The 17,724-nt window shown below is 39.9% G+C and overlaps 1 protein-coding gene across 11 annotated transcripts in view; it reads right to left on the bottom strand.

Moving 5' to 3' along the window:
* Positions 1 to 17,724, bottom strand: part of dnmt3bb.1 (DNA (cytosine-5-)-methyltransferase 3 beta, duplicate b.1) — a 334,528-nt gene that overhangs the window by 257,412 nt on the left and 59,392 nt on the right. The gene's annotated exons all lie outside the window — the stretch shown is intronic.

Genomic DNA, 17,724 nt, shown 5'->3' with positions numbered 1-17,724 from the left:
CAGTGGCCTAACCAATGTCCTGCACAGCTGCAACATGACCTTCCAACTCCTGTACTCAATACTCTGACCAATTAACGAAAGCATACCAAACGCCTTCTTCACTATCCTATCTACCTGCGATTCCACTTTCAAGGAGCTATGAACCTACACTCCAAGGTCTCTTTGTTCAGCAACACTCTCTAGGACCTTACCATTAAGTGTATAAGTCCTGCTAAGATATGCTTTCCCAAAATGCAGCACCTCGCATTTATCGGAATTAAACTCCATTTGCCACTTCTCAGCCCATTGGTCCATCTGATCAAGATCCTGTTGTAACCTGAGGTAACCGTCTTCGCTGTCCACTACACCTCCAATTTTGGTGTCATCTGCAAACGTACTAACTGTACCTCTTATGCTCTTCAATAACTTTAACTGCCAGTTAAAAATCAAAAAAACTGCAGTTGCTGTAAATCAGAAACAAAAACAGAAATTGCTGGAAAAGCTCAGCAATTCTGGCAGCATCTGTGGAGAGAAATCAGAGTTAACATTTTGGGTTGAGGACTCTTCCTCAGAACTGATGGAAGCTAAGAAAATGGTTTATATAGAGAAGTTAGGGTGGGGGAAGGGAATAAGGAGTAAAAAATGGATGGAAATAGAGAGCAAAGAGAGAGAGAAGAATAGTTGGACAGACAAAGGAGTGGATAACAATCCTGCTAGGAGAGTGAATAGCTATTAATGGAGACTGTAAATGGCTAGCAATAGGTTGTGTACAATGGTCGGCTGTGAGGTAGGGGTTGAGGTAAGTTTGTGGGAGACCTTAAGTCCTTAAGTTGTTGAATTATATATTGAGTCCAGAAAGCTGCAGGATCCCTTGGTGGAAAATGAGGTGTTGTTCTTCCAGCTTGCACTGAGCTTCACTGGAGCACTGCAGCAAGCTTGAGGCAGAGATGCTGCCAGGGAAAAGGATGGTGTGTTATAGTGGAAGGCAACTGGAACCTCAGGGTCTTTTTGCAGACAGAGTGTAGTTGTTTTGTGAAGCAGTCTCTCAGTGTACCCTTCATTTCCCCAATGCAGAAGAAACCACATTGTGAGCAGCGAATGCAATAAACTGGAAATGCAGATAAAGCCCTGTTTCACCTGGAAGGTATGTTTGGGCGCTTGGATACTGAGGAGGCAGAAAGCAAACGGACAGGTGTTACACCTTCAGCAAATGCAGAGGAAGGTGCTGTGGGGCAGTGGGGGGCAGAATGTTGCGAGTGAAGAAAGAGTGGATCACGGGGTGTCCAAGAGGGAACAGTCCCTGCGGAAGGCAGGCGAGGGAGGCGAGGGGAGGGGTATAGATGGCTGGTGATAGCATATCACTGGAGGCGGCAGAAATAGCGGCTATGATCTCTGGATGTGGATGTTGGTTGGATGGTAGGTAAGGACAAGGGGGATCCTATCGTAGTAGGAGGACGGGGTGTGAGGGACAAAGTGTGGAAGATGTGTTGGATCAGGCTCAGGGCCCTGTAGACCACGGTGCTGCAGAATCCTTAGTTGAGGAAGGAGGTAGATATCTCAAGAGGCTCCCTTGTCGAAGTTGGCATCATCGGAATAGGTGCAGTGTGGACAGAAGAGCTATAAGATTAGAATAGAGTCTAAAAAGGAAGCAGGGTGTGAGGACGTATAGTTAAGGTCGTTGTGGCAGTGGGTTTACAGTAGATATTGGTGGCCAGCCTATCCCCAGAAATGGAATCAGAGATGTCAAGGAAAGGAAGGGAGGAGTCAGAGATGGACCAGGTGAAAGTGAGGGCAGAGTGGAAATTAGAAGCAAAATCAATAAATTCTTTGAACTCTGGATGAGAGAGGAAGCAGCACTTATGATATCATCGATATACCAGGAAAAGAGTTATTGGTAGGGGTGAAATAGGACTGGAATGAGGAATGTATCCCACAAAGAGACAAGCATAACTGGGGTCTATATGGGTATCTATGGCCACTCTTCTGACCTGAAGAAAATGAGAAGAGGTAAAGCGAAGCTGTTCAGGGTAGGGACGAGCTCAACTAGGCGGAGGAGGCTCATGGTGAATGGGGACAGTTCAGGCATTTGTTTCAGGAAGAGGTCGACAGCCCTGAGACCATCTTGCTGATCATGTAAAGGAACCACATGTCTATGGTAAACCGGAGGCAGCTGGTGCCCACAAGCTCGAATTTCTGAAATTGGTGAAAGTCTCAGAGGAATTGTGGCGGTTAATGGGTAGGAATTGGACCAAGGGAGAAAAGATAGAGGAGGAAGACGAGTTCAGTGGGGCAGAACTAGGCAGAGTCAGTGAGTCTACCCAGGCAGTCCTGTTTCTGGATTTTGGGAAGGAGGTAGAAGCGAGCTGTGCAGATTTGGGGAAACTATCAGCTTGGAGGTAGTTTGAGGTGGGGAGGAGATCAACAGATGAAATGAGGTTGGCGACCATATTTGATACGGTGACCTGATGTTCCATCGTGGGGTCATGGTCCAGAGGAAGATAGGAGAAGGTAAATGAGAGCTAGCGCTCAGCCTCTGCAATGTAATGGTCAGTCCACCAGACAACAACCCTTACCAACAGGTTTAATTACAAAGTCAGGGTTGGATCTGAGAGCATGGAGTACAATCAGTTCTCTGGAGGATAGGTTAAAATGGCAAAGGTGGGAGCAGAGAAATTGAAGTGACCAATGTCATCTCCACAGTGCTCAATTAACAGGTCGGGTGCAGGAAAAAGGCCAGAGGGAGGGATCCAGGTGGAGGGAGAGTGTTGGAGATGAGCGAAGGGGTCTGCAGGATGAGGCAAGGACTCTTGTCCAAAGAAATGGGCACGGAAGCAAAGGCGATTGAAGAAGAGTTCAATGTCATGTTGTGTCAGAAATTCAATAAAGTGGGGACACAGAGGGATATAACGGAGACCTCTGTTGAGGACATAATGTTGAGTATCAGAGAGCAGAAGGTCAGGATGGATTGCGAATACACACCAGGAGATGTGATCAGAGGGAGGGATGGAATCAGTGAGAAGATGACGCAAGGAAGGTGCAGAGGGCCGTGGATATCTCTAAGTTTTTGCATCTTTAGTGCCTTGATGTCTGAAAGGATAAGGAAAAGATTCTGGTAAAACTGCTGAATGAGTCGGTGGATGAAGTGGAACTGGGTGGGGAGTGGTGCAGCCCTAAGCCAGCGTGATGTGATGCTTTTGGAGAGAGGTCGAGAGTGTGCATATGCCAATTCATGGTACTACTGTGGATCCCAGAACGTGGCAATAATAGCTGTCTGTCAAACGTTGAACATCACAGAGATTAACTGCCAGTTCATTGGAGGTGAAAAAGCCTCTCAAAATCTGCCAGCCCTCCTTTTAAAACTACAGCACATCAGAGACATTAGAAGGCTAACATACTACCTGAGGGCATTATTTTCAAAATATTTCCTATCAAGCATTTCAAAGTCTACCTGTAATGTTTTATGAACATTCAGATGGTGTGGTAATGCAGTGACTACAGGTAATTCATGATTTCTACAATATTGCCTTCACAAGGGTCCCTCTAGTGTTGTTACCCTACATACAAGCATACAAATACATATCATTATACATACCTGACACCATCCCACCCACAGATTTTTGAAGCAAAAAACAATCAACTATGTTTTCCAAGAAGAGAACAATGGCAGCAATCTCCCAATAGCACAAAGGAACAATTCGCCACATGCAATGTTATCATCTAGTTAATCAATAGCAATATAATGATACAGATTTGTAGATATTCTCCTAAGCAAACTGTTCAGAGATTATTACACACTTTTGGAGCAGATGGGACATGAATTCAGGAATCATGGCTCAGAGATAAATGCAGCAATTATAATTTAACCTCGTGACATTTCCACAGTAAATCATTCACTGAAACCAGAAAATACAATCTTCAAAATCTATTCAACATGGTAAGCTTTGCATTATAGACAGGCAGGAGGCTGGAATAACAGAGCAAGCCAGGCAGTATTAGGAGATGCAGAAGTCGATGTTTCGGGTATAACCCTTCTTCAGGATTGAAGAAGCATTACACACAAAATGTCGAGTTCTGCACCTCCTGATGCTCCCCGGTTTGCTGTGTTCTTTGACCCTCCTGCTTGTCTATTTTGGATTCCAACATCTGCAGTTTTTTAAAAATCTCTAACCAAGCTTTGCATTTTTAGATTAGATTAGATTCCCTACAGTGTGGAAACAGGCCCTTCAGCCCAACCATTCCACACCGGCCCTCCGAAAAGTAACCCACCCAGACCCATTTCCCTCTGACTAATGCACCTAACAGTATGGGCATTTTAGCATGGCCAATTCACCTGACCTGCACATCTTTGGACTATGGGAGAAAACCGGAGCACCCGGAGGAAACCCACACAGACACTGGGAGAATGTGCAAACTCCACACAGACAGTCGCCCAAAGCTGGAATTGAATCCAGGACCCTGATGCTGTGAGGCAGCAGTGCTAACCACTGAGCCACCCTGCCACCCCTTGGCAGAAAAAAGTAAGGAGGCAATAGAAATTAAACTGTACCATTTTAAATGGAATGAAGGACGCACTTGGAATTCACAGAAATTGAAGGTGGTAGTAAAAAGATATCCCATAGCATCATCAAAAACTCATCCAAGTCCAATGGTCGTATAAACAGAACAATAATAGGACAGAACAAGCCATTCAGCCTGTTAAGCCCATGTCCCCCTTCTACAAGAGCAAATTAGCTCGTCCAACTACCCCACTTTTCCTTGCAAAATATTTCTATGCTTGCCCTTTTGAACCTGCCTCCACCATCTGCTTACACATCATATTCCAGAGTTACCTACTTTTTGCCAAAATATCTTCCCTTATGTCGACTTTAGATTTTTTACAATCACTTTAAATTGATATCCTCAGTTTCTTGAGCATTCAACCAATCTTTGCTATCTGTTCATTCAAGATCCTTGTTCTTCCTCAATTTCATGATTTTTTCATTTATATTTGTGGGATGTGGGTGTCTCTGGCTGGCCAATATTTATTGCCTGTCCCTAGTTGCCCATGAGAAAGTGGTGATGAACTGCCTTCTTAACCATTGCAGTCCACCTGCTGTGGGTTGACCCACAATGCCATTAGAGAGCAAATTCCAGGATTTTGACCCAGTGATAGCGAAGGAACAGCGATATATTTCCACATCAGGATGGTTAGCAGCGTGGAGGGCAACTTGCAGCTGGGGATGTTTCCATGTATCTGACCTGACTGATGACTACCATCCCCACATACATTCCAGCACATCCATTTGGTTGAATCAAAATGCAGTGTTGGTTGTGCATGCAGCTGGCATATCCTGTAGTGTCATATTGAGGTCCTAGTGTGCAGCAAGACATCGCCACTGCCAGATAGAGATAAACAAACAATCTGTAATGCGTGTCTGTGCAAAACAGCACATCAATTGACAGTCCTGATAACCCTTAAACTCAGGCTGAAGCACCTACATGTTAACAGGCAAGGCAATGCAAGGATGTTGCAAGTATGCAAGTAGGAACTAAGTGAGCAGCTCTAGGATTCATCCTGGTCAAATTTAGGCACCTGTTCCTGTGCACTATGTCCTCACAGCAGCAATGCTGATTGCTGGTGCATCTTGCAATGCAGGTCTGTGCTTCCTAAGTGCCCTGCACATGGATCAGACAGGTGCAGTGAGGATTTTGAGGGGTTGACAAATGTCAGATGCTAACATGCTAATGTCCATGGATCATGCATAAGATGCTTCCAACATTGAAAAAGGCCGTGCCACACCTTTTGCACAATTCTGCCACAAGTCTCACCACAGCTTATGTGGTTCTGACATCTATAACATTCCACCCATGGACTTACATAGCAAAAGTGTATACTACGTAATCACACTTGATTTTCAGTTACAGAAAAAAAAAGTACTCTCTTGGAATATTTTTAGCTGTATATCAATGTCCTACTTCTACTTTCCAACTTATATTCCAAAAAACTCAAAAAGTGGTCTCTTATACTTGGAGACTGGGAGAAGGAGAAATGGTTTCTCTCAGAGTGGTTTGTGGAGTTCTGTTTATCAGAGACCAGGTAGGCACAGTAATCAAAACTTTTTAATGCTGAGTCAAATAAATTCTTCATTTGACAATTGGAGTCTAAGAGTATAGAGGCAGATAGGTAAACAGCTTTGAGAGCACAATTAGATGAGCCATGAAAGTTGTTTTCATCGGTTTAAGGACCTGCTTCAGAAAAATATGATAGTCATAAATATGGAAAAAGTCAGACTGGTGGCCGTGTGTATTAGATTAAGTCCTCAAAAAATAGGCAACAACCAGGTGGAGGTAGGCAAGATGCTGTGATCACAAAGACTGAGGGTCCCACAGGAGAAATGATCTTGATTAATGTCTTGAGAAAACTGAGGAATACTCCAAAGCCCACAAAAATAACTAAACAACTTGCCTTTAACAGGCCCACTTACAGACAGTAGATCTGTGTTCTTTGAAGTTCAATTTAAATCACAGAATCCCAGATTTCAACATTAAAAAGGGGATAATCACTACAACCACTGTGAGCACTGCATAGTCAACTCCTTTCAAAATGCATCTGGCCACAGTGACACTGTTAATGGATTGGAAAGGCTACCAACCCTATTTTGATGCAGTACTTGAAAGTTAGCCTTCTGGGTCTATTTACTTTAAAAAGGATACCTTAAAGAAGGAAGAAATTGTTTCATGATTAGTAGATCCGATGGTTGATATGCTGTACTTTGCAACTTGTGCCTCATCCACTTTCTTCCTTCTTCCCGACTGACAGGCATGTCTGATCTTTGCATGCTACAGAATTGTGTAAAATAGAAGCTCAACATTTACATTTATTCCCCATCAATTTCACGAACATGAATTTTAAATTATGGATACTAAGAAGTTTGATATTCAGAATCAAAGTTCATTTATCACTGAAGCAGCAACGCTAGGATCAGTTCTTTTCATACAATTCAAACAAGGCAAATCAACCAGTAAGAGAACCATAAACATACAGGAATTGCCTTCAGTGCTGGATCCTGAGGCCTCAGGAGTGATTGTTCAGAAACCTGTGTATTATGGCATTTTCTTATTTTCTTTTTCAATTCCTTTTACGTTTTACTGTAGGTATGTTCTTCTCCAATTAAAAATGGGTTCAATCCTGATGCTTCCTTACAGTTTTGTACTCCTGAAATTGTCCACCTTGCATTTGTTTCTAGTTTCTAACTCCTTGCCACCCCCCACCTCCCAAATTATTACATGATACCATGCCTCTCCTACTGGGCTTGCCTCTTCCTAGGATTTTGCCCTTAGTTTAGCTAAGCTGCCAGTCAGCCATCTTTAGGTCCTATAGGAATTTTAGAGGCTTCTGTATTATTGAATGGAGAAAGAACTTCTAGCACAAATACAATTAATTTAAGAAAGACCAAATCAGGATGCAAGAGCTCAACTTTGATTGAATGTTAATATTGGGGGAGCAATGAGAAAGCTAGGGCACGAACAGTTGTACAGATAATGGGAATGTGAAAGTTAAGATCTCTGAATTCAGAGTTAAGAATATAAAGAAGGTGCCAAACATTGTACTTAGATATCAACAAAATGTAAAAGCAACAGTTTTTCACATCATAAGTGCATGTGTACTGAGGTGGACAGTGCATAATCAAAACTAAGACAGTGCATAAAATGGGCTTGACTTGTATGCTCAAACCGTCAGGAAGTATGTGAATGCCAGATTCATCAGCCGCACCCACAAGGTAGAGCAAAACATCACCTGATTACAACGTAATGCCATCCATGCTCTCAAAACCAATCGCAACATCATCATCAAGCCAGCAGTCAAAGGAGGAGCCATCGTCATTCAGAATGGAACAGAATACTGTAGGGAAGTGTATCAACAACTGAACAACCAGGAACACTACAGGCAACTACCAGCCAATCTGACCAAACAGCACACCTGTGAACTAAAAACATTGATCAGGACTTTTGATCCAGTCTTTCAGAGTTCCCTAAGCGCCCTCATCCCACATACTTCTCGTGTGGGCAACTTCTAATGCTTTCCGAAGATACACAAAGCCAACATATCAGGATGTCACATCATATCAGGCAATGGGACCCTGTGTGAGAACCTCTCTGACTATGTCAATGGCATCTTTAAACCCATTGTATAGAGGACCCCCAGCTTCTGTCGCGACACTGCAGATTTCTTACAGAAACTCAGTATCCATGGACCAGTCGAAACAGGAACATTCCTCATCACAATGGACATGTCAGCACTCTGCACCAGCATCCCCCATGATGACAGCATCGCGGCAACAGCCTCAGTACTCAACACCTACAAGTGCCAATCTCCGAGCACCATGCTACAATTCATTGGCTTCATCCTCAACCACAACATTTTCACCTTTGACAAGCAGCTCTTCATCCAGACACACAGAATAGCCATGGTGACCAAATTTCCACCCCAATATGCCAACATCTTTATGCAGAAGTTTGAACAAGACTTCTTTTCTGCACAGGACCTCCAACCAACACTTTACACCAGATATATTGACGATATTTTCTTCCTCTGGACTCATGGTGAGGAGTCACTAAAACAATTACACAGTGATATCAACAAGTCTCATCCCACCAACAGACTTACCATGGACTACTCTTTTGCATCTGTCTCATTGTCGGACACATGCATCTCCATCAAGGATGGGCACCACAGCACCTCAATGCACCACAAAATCCAGGATAACCTCATGATGTTATACTTCTCTAGCTTCCACTGGAAACATATTAAAACAGCCATCCTCTATGAACAACTCTTCTGCATATACAGGATCTGTTTGGATGAGGAGGAACATGACGGACACCTTAAAGTGCTCAAGGATACCCTCATAAGAACAGGGTCCATTGCTCAACTCATCAACCACTAGTTTTGACGTGCCACAGCGAGAAACTGTAATGACCTCCTCAGGAGGTGGGCACTGGCTGCAACCCACAGGGTACCCTTTGTTGTTCAGTACTTCCCAGGAGCCAGACGACTACGCCATGTTCTTCGCAGCCTGCAACACATTATCAATGAGAATGAGCACCTTTCCAAGACCTTCCCGATGCCTCTGCTTCTCGCCTTTAAACAACCACCAAACTTTAAACAGATCATGATTCGCAGCAAACTGCCCAGCCTTCAAGCCAACAACACCATACAACCCCACCACAGCAGCCACTGCAAGACATTTCAGAGTATCGATATTGGTAACACCGTTCCATGTGAGGATACTTTCCACCATCTACGCAGCAAGTTCTCATGTGAATCGGCCAACATGGTCTATCTCTTATGCTGCAGACAAGGATACCCTGAGGCATGGTACATTGGCAAGACTGAGCAAATGCTACAAATGGATGAATGGACACCGCACAACAATCAACAGACAGGAGCGTTCCCTTTCAGTTGGGGAACACTTCAGTGGTCCAGGACATTTGGCCTCGGAACTTTGGGTGACCATCTTCCAAGGCGGACTTTAGTACAAACAACTACACAAAGTGGCTGAGCAGAAGCTGATAGCAAAGTTTGATACCCATGGAAATGGCCTCAACCAGGACCTTGGGTTCATGTCACACTACAGGTGACCCCATTGCACAATACATTCCCCTCACACACCCAAGCAGACCCTCCCTCATATGCACACACATACAACCCCCGTACCCACACCAACACACGCACCCTCTCACACATATCCCATCATCCTCAGACACACACATATATGCCCACACCCATGCACTCATACACACTCAATTTGTCACTCCCATATGCGCACACATGAGTTTATGGGGTGAATTTGTTTTTGCAGAATTATATTTTATTTTGCTCAAAATCAGCATGAATCCATGTAAAACTGTAAAACTACACAGAGGGTTTGTCAGTCTGACATAGCATTGGGACACAGACAGACTTCACACCTATTGTTTAAAAAGCTGAGCTTTCTTGAGAATATAATTTCAAAAACGTTCTGGGATTTGCATAGCAAAAGAACAGAAACCATCATATCTCATTATAAAAGCTGAAAGTTTTAATCTAAGATGGTTTACTGTATCACATCTCCATGATACGGGACTCCTTTTGCTATAAATTCTGTGAGCATGATCTTAACCTCCACAACCACCTGATGAAGGAGCGGCGCTCCAAAAGCTAGTGCTTTGAAATAAACCTGTTGGACTATAACCTGGTGTTCTGTGATTTTTAACTTTGAATCAGGATCAAATAACCAAACTTTACACTTAAAATATTATAATAATGGTGACACGGACCAACCTGTCAATCTTATACAATAATCAAGTTTGATCCAGAAATCAACCACAAAACAACAGACCAATAAAATCATGAACCTATCACATTATTTAATCATGACCTTCAAATTAAATTATACAAAACATTTAATATTTTACTATGAAACCAATCTACTTGTTACTTTAACAGAGGCAAAATCTATTTTAAATCGCTTAAAATTGGAGAAAGATAGAATTTCAACTCTTACCCTGTAGTAGAATGGTAGGACTAATAGTGGACAATTGGCAGCATCAGTTTATGAGTACTGACTGTAGAGAGAGCACTGACCATCAAAACGACAGAACTAATTTATTTTCAATTAAAATACAAGTTCTTTCTACTAGAAACTTCCAGGAGTCCCGCTGTTTAAAAATGAAAGGACTGAAGTTACAAATACATGTGAAACTAAAGGCTATACACCAGTATTGTAGCAGGGAGTATTCTACCCTTCTACCCCCCTTCTGCCTTTAAAATCCAAGAGGCTGCTTTTACAATTTGAAAAATAAAAGTAGTTAAACGGCCCTGACATCACATTTTATAGACTGCAACGTTTCTTGTCAGGGATGTTTACAGCACAAAAGGAGGCCATTTGGCCCATTGGTCTACCCAGTCAAAAGATCTGACTACATTAATCCCATTTTCAAGCTCGTGGTTCAGAGCCCTGGAATTAAGAATACAGAATACAGGCTGAAAGGGTTCTCTCACTTTCTCCCAGTGAGAAAAATGTGCAGTTGACAGTACTGACTGCGAAGATCCATCAAAGAACCTGAAACTTTAAAAACTGCAACGTTTGGTACTGCTGACAACATCCACAAAACTAATTAATCCACTGTAATCTCAAATTAAAACATTATGCCTCAAGTATCCCTACAGGACTCCACACCGCAGATATTAATTTCTCTTGTACTAGACAATATCCTTTTTCAACTTTATACTCATTATGATTGGCTTATTTATTACAGTAAAACTAATTAAATTTAATTGGAGAGAAGTATGGACTTGTACTGAAAGGAACTTAAATGTAACCAACTGAGGAAGCTGAAAAGTCAGTTCACTTCTTCTCAACTAATTGTAACAAATTTTGTATCACTTTTCGCAACAAAACAAACCAAGGCACTTCATAGGAGGGTACATCACATTTGACACAAAGCCACATCAGCAGATATTAGGGTGATGACAACATACATGATCAATGGGGCAGGTTTTATGGAGCATCTTATCTGGAAAAACAGGAGATGGGGTGGAGAGATTTAGGAATTACAGAACTTAAAGCCCTGTCTATCGATCCTGTGTTTCAAACTGGGGTTGCATATGAAGTCAGGATTGGAAGTAAATGGAGATTTGAGAGTTCTCAGATTGGGAAGACATGGAATATCTAATAGCAAAGACGAAAATTAAAACAACAAATTGAGTAATTCCCTCATTTGAAGGCAACACAGGTCAACAAAAACAAAGGTAATGGGTAAATACGATGGGTGCAAATAAGGACATGGGTAGCAGAATACTACTAGAAAGTGTATTCCTTTAAAGTGTAATTTATAATTTTCATTTGTGGTAATTAGCCTGCAACGTTTCTTATCAGGGATGGATCAGCTTTGCAGTTTAAAGATATTTCTAGTGAAAATAGTTTATAATCTGCTTGTAAGCTTTTACTCAGATTGGTATGAAACCATCCTTTTTACATAGTTCAAGTGTGACCCAGGTTGAACCCTCGCTTCCAATTTATTCTCACATCCTCTGAAGAAAAATAGCTAGTCTTCATTGCTAGCTCTAAAAATCAGTATAGCTGAGAAGTGCAAAGGTATTGTGAGTGTAAACCTGTATCATAATCTGCCTATGTAATAGGCTCCCTGAACTGGAATGTTTCTAAAACTGTAATTTTCTATTGTTGATACAGGACTAGAACCAAAGGATGTTTTCAATCAAACTGCATAACTTCTAGCTAATGCACTGAGCAACCTATATAACTGCACTAGCCAATATCTACATAAAAAGACATACATTAAAAAGTTTTGTTTACATAGAAGGAGGAAAACACGACACTGTCAACTACAAGTCATGCCCTTAATGTGCAAATTATGAACAACATCTTTTTGGGGCCAGGGCGCAGGGAAGGGGTCATTTGTAAAGACTAATGCATGTGACTTTGTGTCAAAGCTCAAGATTTAAAAGTAATTTAAAAAATGAAAGTTGAAAAGAAATAAAACAAACGTTAACCTGTAGCGCACTCATAAGCATAGGCTGCTCTCAGGGAAGCTTACAATTTGTCACTTGTTTTGATGGTAGATTAGATCCACTGGGTTAGAAATATTTTGGTGGAATTTTAGTAAAAAAAGAATTTGAAAAAGACGTTTAATATAATAATTGTTGGGTAAAATTGGTTACTCATAACATCTAACAGAAATGAGCTATGTGCAATAGAGAGAAATAAAAGGTATATTTAAGCAACATCTAAAATTTGTAAACATTTGTAAAGTTATCCTCCTCTCGCAATCTAAAAGATTTGCGGAAATCAACATTAAAAAGTTAGAATGGAAGCTTGTCTCCAATGTACTGCCCTGCACATTCCTTCTATTTGTAGTAACAACTACAGCATCATGTTCCATACAATTCTAAATTTCACTGTTACATCTCCTGGGTGAAGGCTAAAATTGGAGATTTTAAATGTTAAAACAAAATGTTGCATTTGACCTTGAACACATTGGTTTCATTTGTTCTTTCTTAAATTGGGTTTATTTATGAGGCAGTGGCATAATGGTAATATCACAATATTAATAATTCACAGGCCCAGGCTAATGTTCTGGGCGATATAGGTTCAAATCCCACTTTGGCAGATGTGGAAACATGAAGTCAATTAATAAAATCTGGAGTTTAAGAACTAGCTTAATGGCAACTATGAAACCATTGCTGTAAAAATATATCTGCGGCACTAATGACCTTTAGGGAAGGAAATTTGTTGTCCTTATCTGGTCTGGCATACATATAACTCCAGAGCCCCAACAATGTGGTTTACCCTGAAAAGGCTTAATGGACCACTCATTTGTGTAGAACCATTAGAAAGTCAAAAGAAAGGAATCTGATCAGATGAGCCACTCAACAATGACTTGACAATGGCAAATCTATCCCTGTAAAGGTTTTAATCTGTAGCTTCCGGGATGTGTGTCCTGGAAGGTTTCAACATTGATTCATGATATCAGGTCAAATATTGGAAAGGAAACCACCTGCTAAATACTGCCTACTGCTGTCAGGGTAATAAAGGGTCACTGGACTCAAAACATTAACTCAGCTTCTCTCTACAGATGCAGTCAGACCTGATGAGTTCCTCCAGCACTTTGTGTTATAAAATCATTGCTTTTGAAATTAACTCATGGGATGTGGGTATCTCCTATCAGCATTTATTTCCTAAGACTCATTGCAAAGATTGTGGTAAGCCACTTTCTTGAATCACTGTTGTCCATGCATTGTTGGCACAGGCACAATGCAGTTATAATACAAAATTTTGATCAAGTAATAACAAATGAATGGCAATATATTTCGAAACCATGGTGGCATGTATCTTGGAGGGAAATGTGCAAAAAGTGCCAATATTGCCAGGTCCCTTGTTCTTCTAGGTGGCAGAGTGCTCATATATGGAAGATTATATTGCAGAAGCCTTAGCAAATGGCTAGACAGCATGTTGTCAATGGTATACACTGCTGCCCGATGGTGATGGGAGCAAATATTTGAGGTAGTGAATGGGATGTCATGATTATTACTGCAGTTGTAGTTGGCTGGCAAGAATAGAGTATTCCAGCGAACTTAAATTTGACTTTGATCTTGTTAATGAGAAAACATGTCGGGAGGAGCAGGAGTTGACTTACATACTGCAGAATACTTTGCATCTGACCTGCCCTTGTATTTATCTACCTTGTCCAGTTACAATTCTAGTCAACGTACCATATATACTCCGATAAAAGTCAAATTTTTAGACTATTTTTAAAGGTTCAATTTATAGGGTCGACTATTACATGTGTACTAGCTTTGAGGGGTTCAAATTCATGCTGCAGTTCGAAATATTGTATTGTTAGCAGAAGTTAATTTGATTGCTCAACTCATCCCAGGTAAAGAAGAAAAACACAATGAATTCCAGGAAAGGTAATTACTTGATAAAAGAAAGAAAAACAAGAATGAATTACTAGTAGGAAATTTTCTTTATACTTACCAGTATGAAAATAGCACTGTCATGGCCTGGTATGATGGCACACTTTAAATGAAACATCTATTAAATTTCAGGCCAACTTTCAGGCCAAATTCTGCTATTTCCCTCCCATTTACTTGCGCATGTAATGAATCTCAGCATTAACAAATGTATCAAAGAATTAAAGATATATGTAGCTAATATATCTGATGTTTATTCAGATATAATGGCACAATTAAAATGATTAACTTTTTAACAATATTAACTTTTGGATATATAGTGAACAAAGTACAATAAGTACTGATAGACGTAGTACCGGCCTGAATGAATGAATCAATCAAAACGTTTTGTAGTAAACCAAGTGGACTAAGTAGAGTTATAAATGAACGAATGAATCAAGATGCAATTTAGTAAACAAACAGCGATGAGTAGAATTACCGGTTTGAATGAATGCGATTTTGTTTATGTGTGTTAATGGGAATGTGCAGTTTCCTTTGTAAGAGGTTTATAATGCAATTTGTAGGGTCATCTTTTACACAAGATAAATGAAAAATACAAGATTTTTTGTTGTGGTTCTGTTCGCCGAGCTGAAAATTTTTGTTGCAAACGTTTTTGTTGCAAGATATTTTGGCCAAAAATAAGGGGTCAACTTTTACATGGGATTGATTTTTACACAAGTATATACAGTAACTCCAGAATATTGATGGTGTGGAATCCAGCAATTCTAATCTCATTGAAAGTCAACATAATATTAGGTTAGACTTTCTCTTTTTATATGATTAAGGAAAAGAAAACTTAACTTTGTTAAGTAACTGCATCAGCAAGAAATATTAGAACTTTTGCCATAATCTTTAGTCTTTTCAAAGTTCAGTACAGATATGAATTTAATAAGATCTGTCAGACAACTTGAATAAATGAGAACAGAATAAAGACAGCATTAACAAATCATTCAATCAATCAGTACACATTTATTCTCCTTAAGGGATTACATTATACCACTCACATGCTAACTTTAAATGGTTGCTAAAAATGTGCAAAATGGGAGCCACATATAATGCAAGTTGAACCCTAATTTTGTGCTGCCTGCTTATTTGAACTATTGCTTCATGTAGACAGTATTGTTATGATACCACTTAGTGGGGAGGTGCATTGTGACTAAAGCAAGTAGTGTGGGTTACACAGGAAGTGAATCAGCCTGGGAAATGATGAAGAATGGTACAATATAGAAGAGAATGGATTGTAAGGTTTTCAGACACTGCACTGAAGTCTTGGCAGAGAATAGAAAGCTAGAGCAATCTTCTATGATGGCACAGCACTCTTCAGACGTACACTCAAAAGGTAATGGAAGGTCAACTTCCAAAGGCCTGGAATGCAGTGCCACAAGAGGATAAGTAACTTGATATGAATGGTCTTCAAATACCTTATGTATCAACTACAGCATTGACCACAGATTTCAGTGGAAATAACTTCAGTGTTCAGAAAATGATTTTTCATGTGGCAAATTAGCCACAAAACACTTGAAAAGTACTGATGTGACAACAGAACCTCTAAATTCCCATCTCACACCATTCATCCTTTCATGTGATCCCTCGAATATATCTATCCTATTCCTTTCCCTTCTCACATCATCCTCTTCCAAACCATCATATGCCACCTTATTCCCATCTCCCATTCCACCTTACATACCATCTCGTCCCTAATTCCACATTCCACAGGTCAACCCAGTCCCTCTTCTATTTTCCTTGTGCCAACCCTCTCCATCCCTCCCTCCTGTTTGTCAAAAATAGAATGAGTACTGATAAATATGTGTATATGTATGAAACAAGACAAACTATGATCACAAAACTTCCTCACAAAATTTACAAGAACCTAACACCATTTTCCAACCATGTCCTTAACCTTCATCCCATAGTTAAAAAATAACCTAGTTACTTTCTTCTAAATTTGTCAAACTTCATTATATTGCAAACATATGTCAGAATTCTTTCACATCCAGCCAAGACAAAGCATTCTTCTTGAGCAGCAGGGTCAGTGCCCCAAATTAACTGAAGTGTCATTCACTTTCTATCAAGAATAAAAAAACGTTCTCAAGACACATATTGTAGTAGTATGTTTTGCCGGTGTAAAAAGTGTGCTGCTCACAAATTGTCATATTCTACTCACTTTGAATGACAAAATGTTACTAGTTACATTTGAAAGCCACAAGTTAATTTGTTGATTTCCTTAAAACATTTTGCTACAAGAGATTTCTGACTTTGGCAAGTATACAGCTCTCAGAAGTATTTCACAATCTGCAATGAAATTGAGTTTTGAATTAAGTCATGTCAGCTTTCTCTTCTAAACATGAGGCACATAAAAGAAATTGCATTAATTATAAAAGCCCAGTGGACTTATTTTACTATGAATAAATAAATTACTGATAATAACAGCTAAACCCTATCTGCAGCAGACTTGTCAACATTTTTAGTTTGAAACCTTTTTTTTAGTGTAACCAAATGTGACCATCTGCTTTAAAGGGTGCCCTTCCTTGTGGCTACAAGAACAAATGTTTTGATTGAAAATACATACAAATGCTTCTTAATAAATAAAATGCTCCTCTGAAATAAAAAAAACTCTACATAATGATGATGAATCAATCTCACTACAACATTTAACATCATTTGCCCCCTAATTAACAAAATCCAAATGATTTCTATATAGATTTTAAAAAGGGCTTTGATACGTTTATTGAAATGATACTGTGAATTTTTCCAAGTGGCAGTATTTTGTTGTAATGTTGCATATCTTACTGATTAAAGAAAGTTTCTATTAAAGTTTCTATTGTTAAAGCAATTAACTGAATTTTTTTTAATATAGGAAATCAAGAATAGTTATTGCAGCACTTGAGGAACTACAAATGCTACAGACAACTCAAATATTTTATTGCAATAGTAACAATAAAGATAAGCTAAATTGGGAATTTTGAAAGGGTATAACCATTTCACAGACAGTAAGGAATCACAAAATGACTCAAACTAAATTTATCTTTGAAATATAAACCTAGGGACCACATTAGGTCTATCAGTGCAGAGAAAGAAAGATTAACTTTCAGGTTAGGGTTCCTTCACTGTGTGATGTACATTGCCTGTTTCTCCAGTAGAACTTCAGCATTTACAGTTTTATACTTCTTTCTTTGTGCTGCATTTTCTAAAGTGTAGATATTTTTAAACAGATCACAATTTTTGCTTATTTCTTTGTACAGGTACTTTTT

This window comes from Chiloscyllium plagiosum, chromosome 20 (genome assembly GCF_004010195.1).
Source record: "Chiloscyllium plagiosum isolate BGI_BamShark_2017 chromosome 20, ASM401019v2, whole genome shotgun sequence".
Lineage (NCBI taxonomy): Eukaryota > Metazoa > Chordata > Chondrichthyes > Orectolobiformes > Hemiscylliidae > Chiloscyllium > Chiloscyllium plagiosum.
The sequence above is the reverse complement of the archived record's forward strand: the minus strand, read 5'-3'. Positions and strand labels throughout refer to the sequence as shown.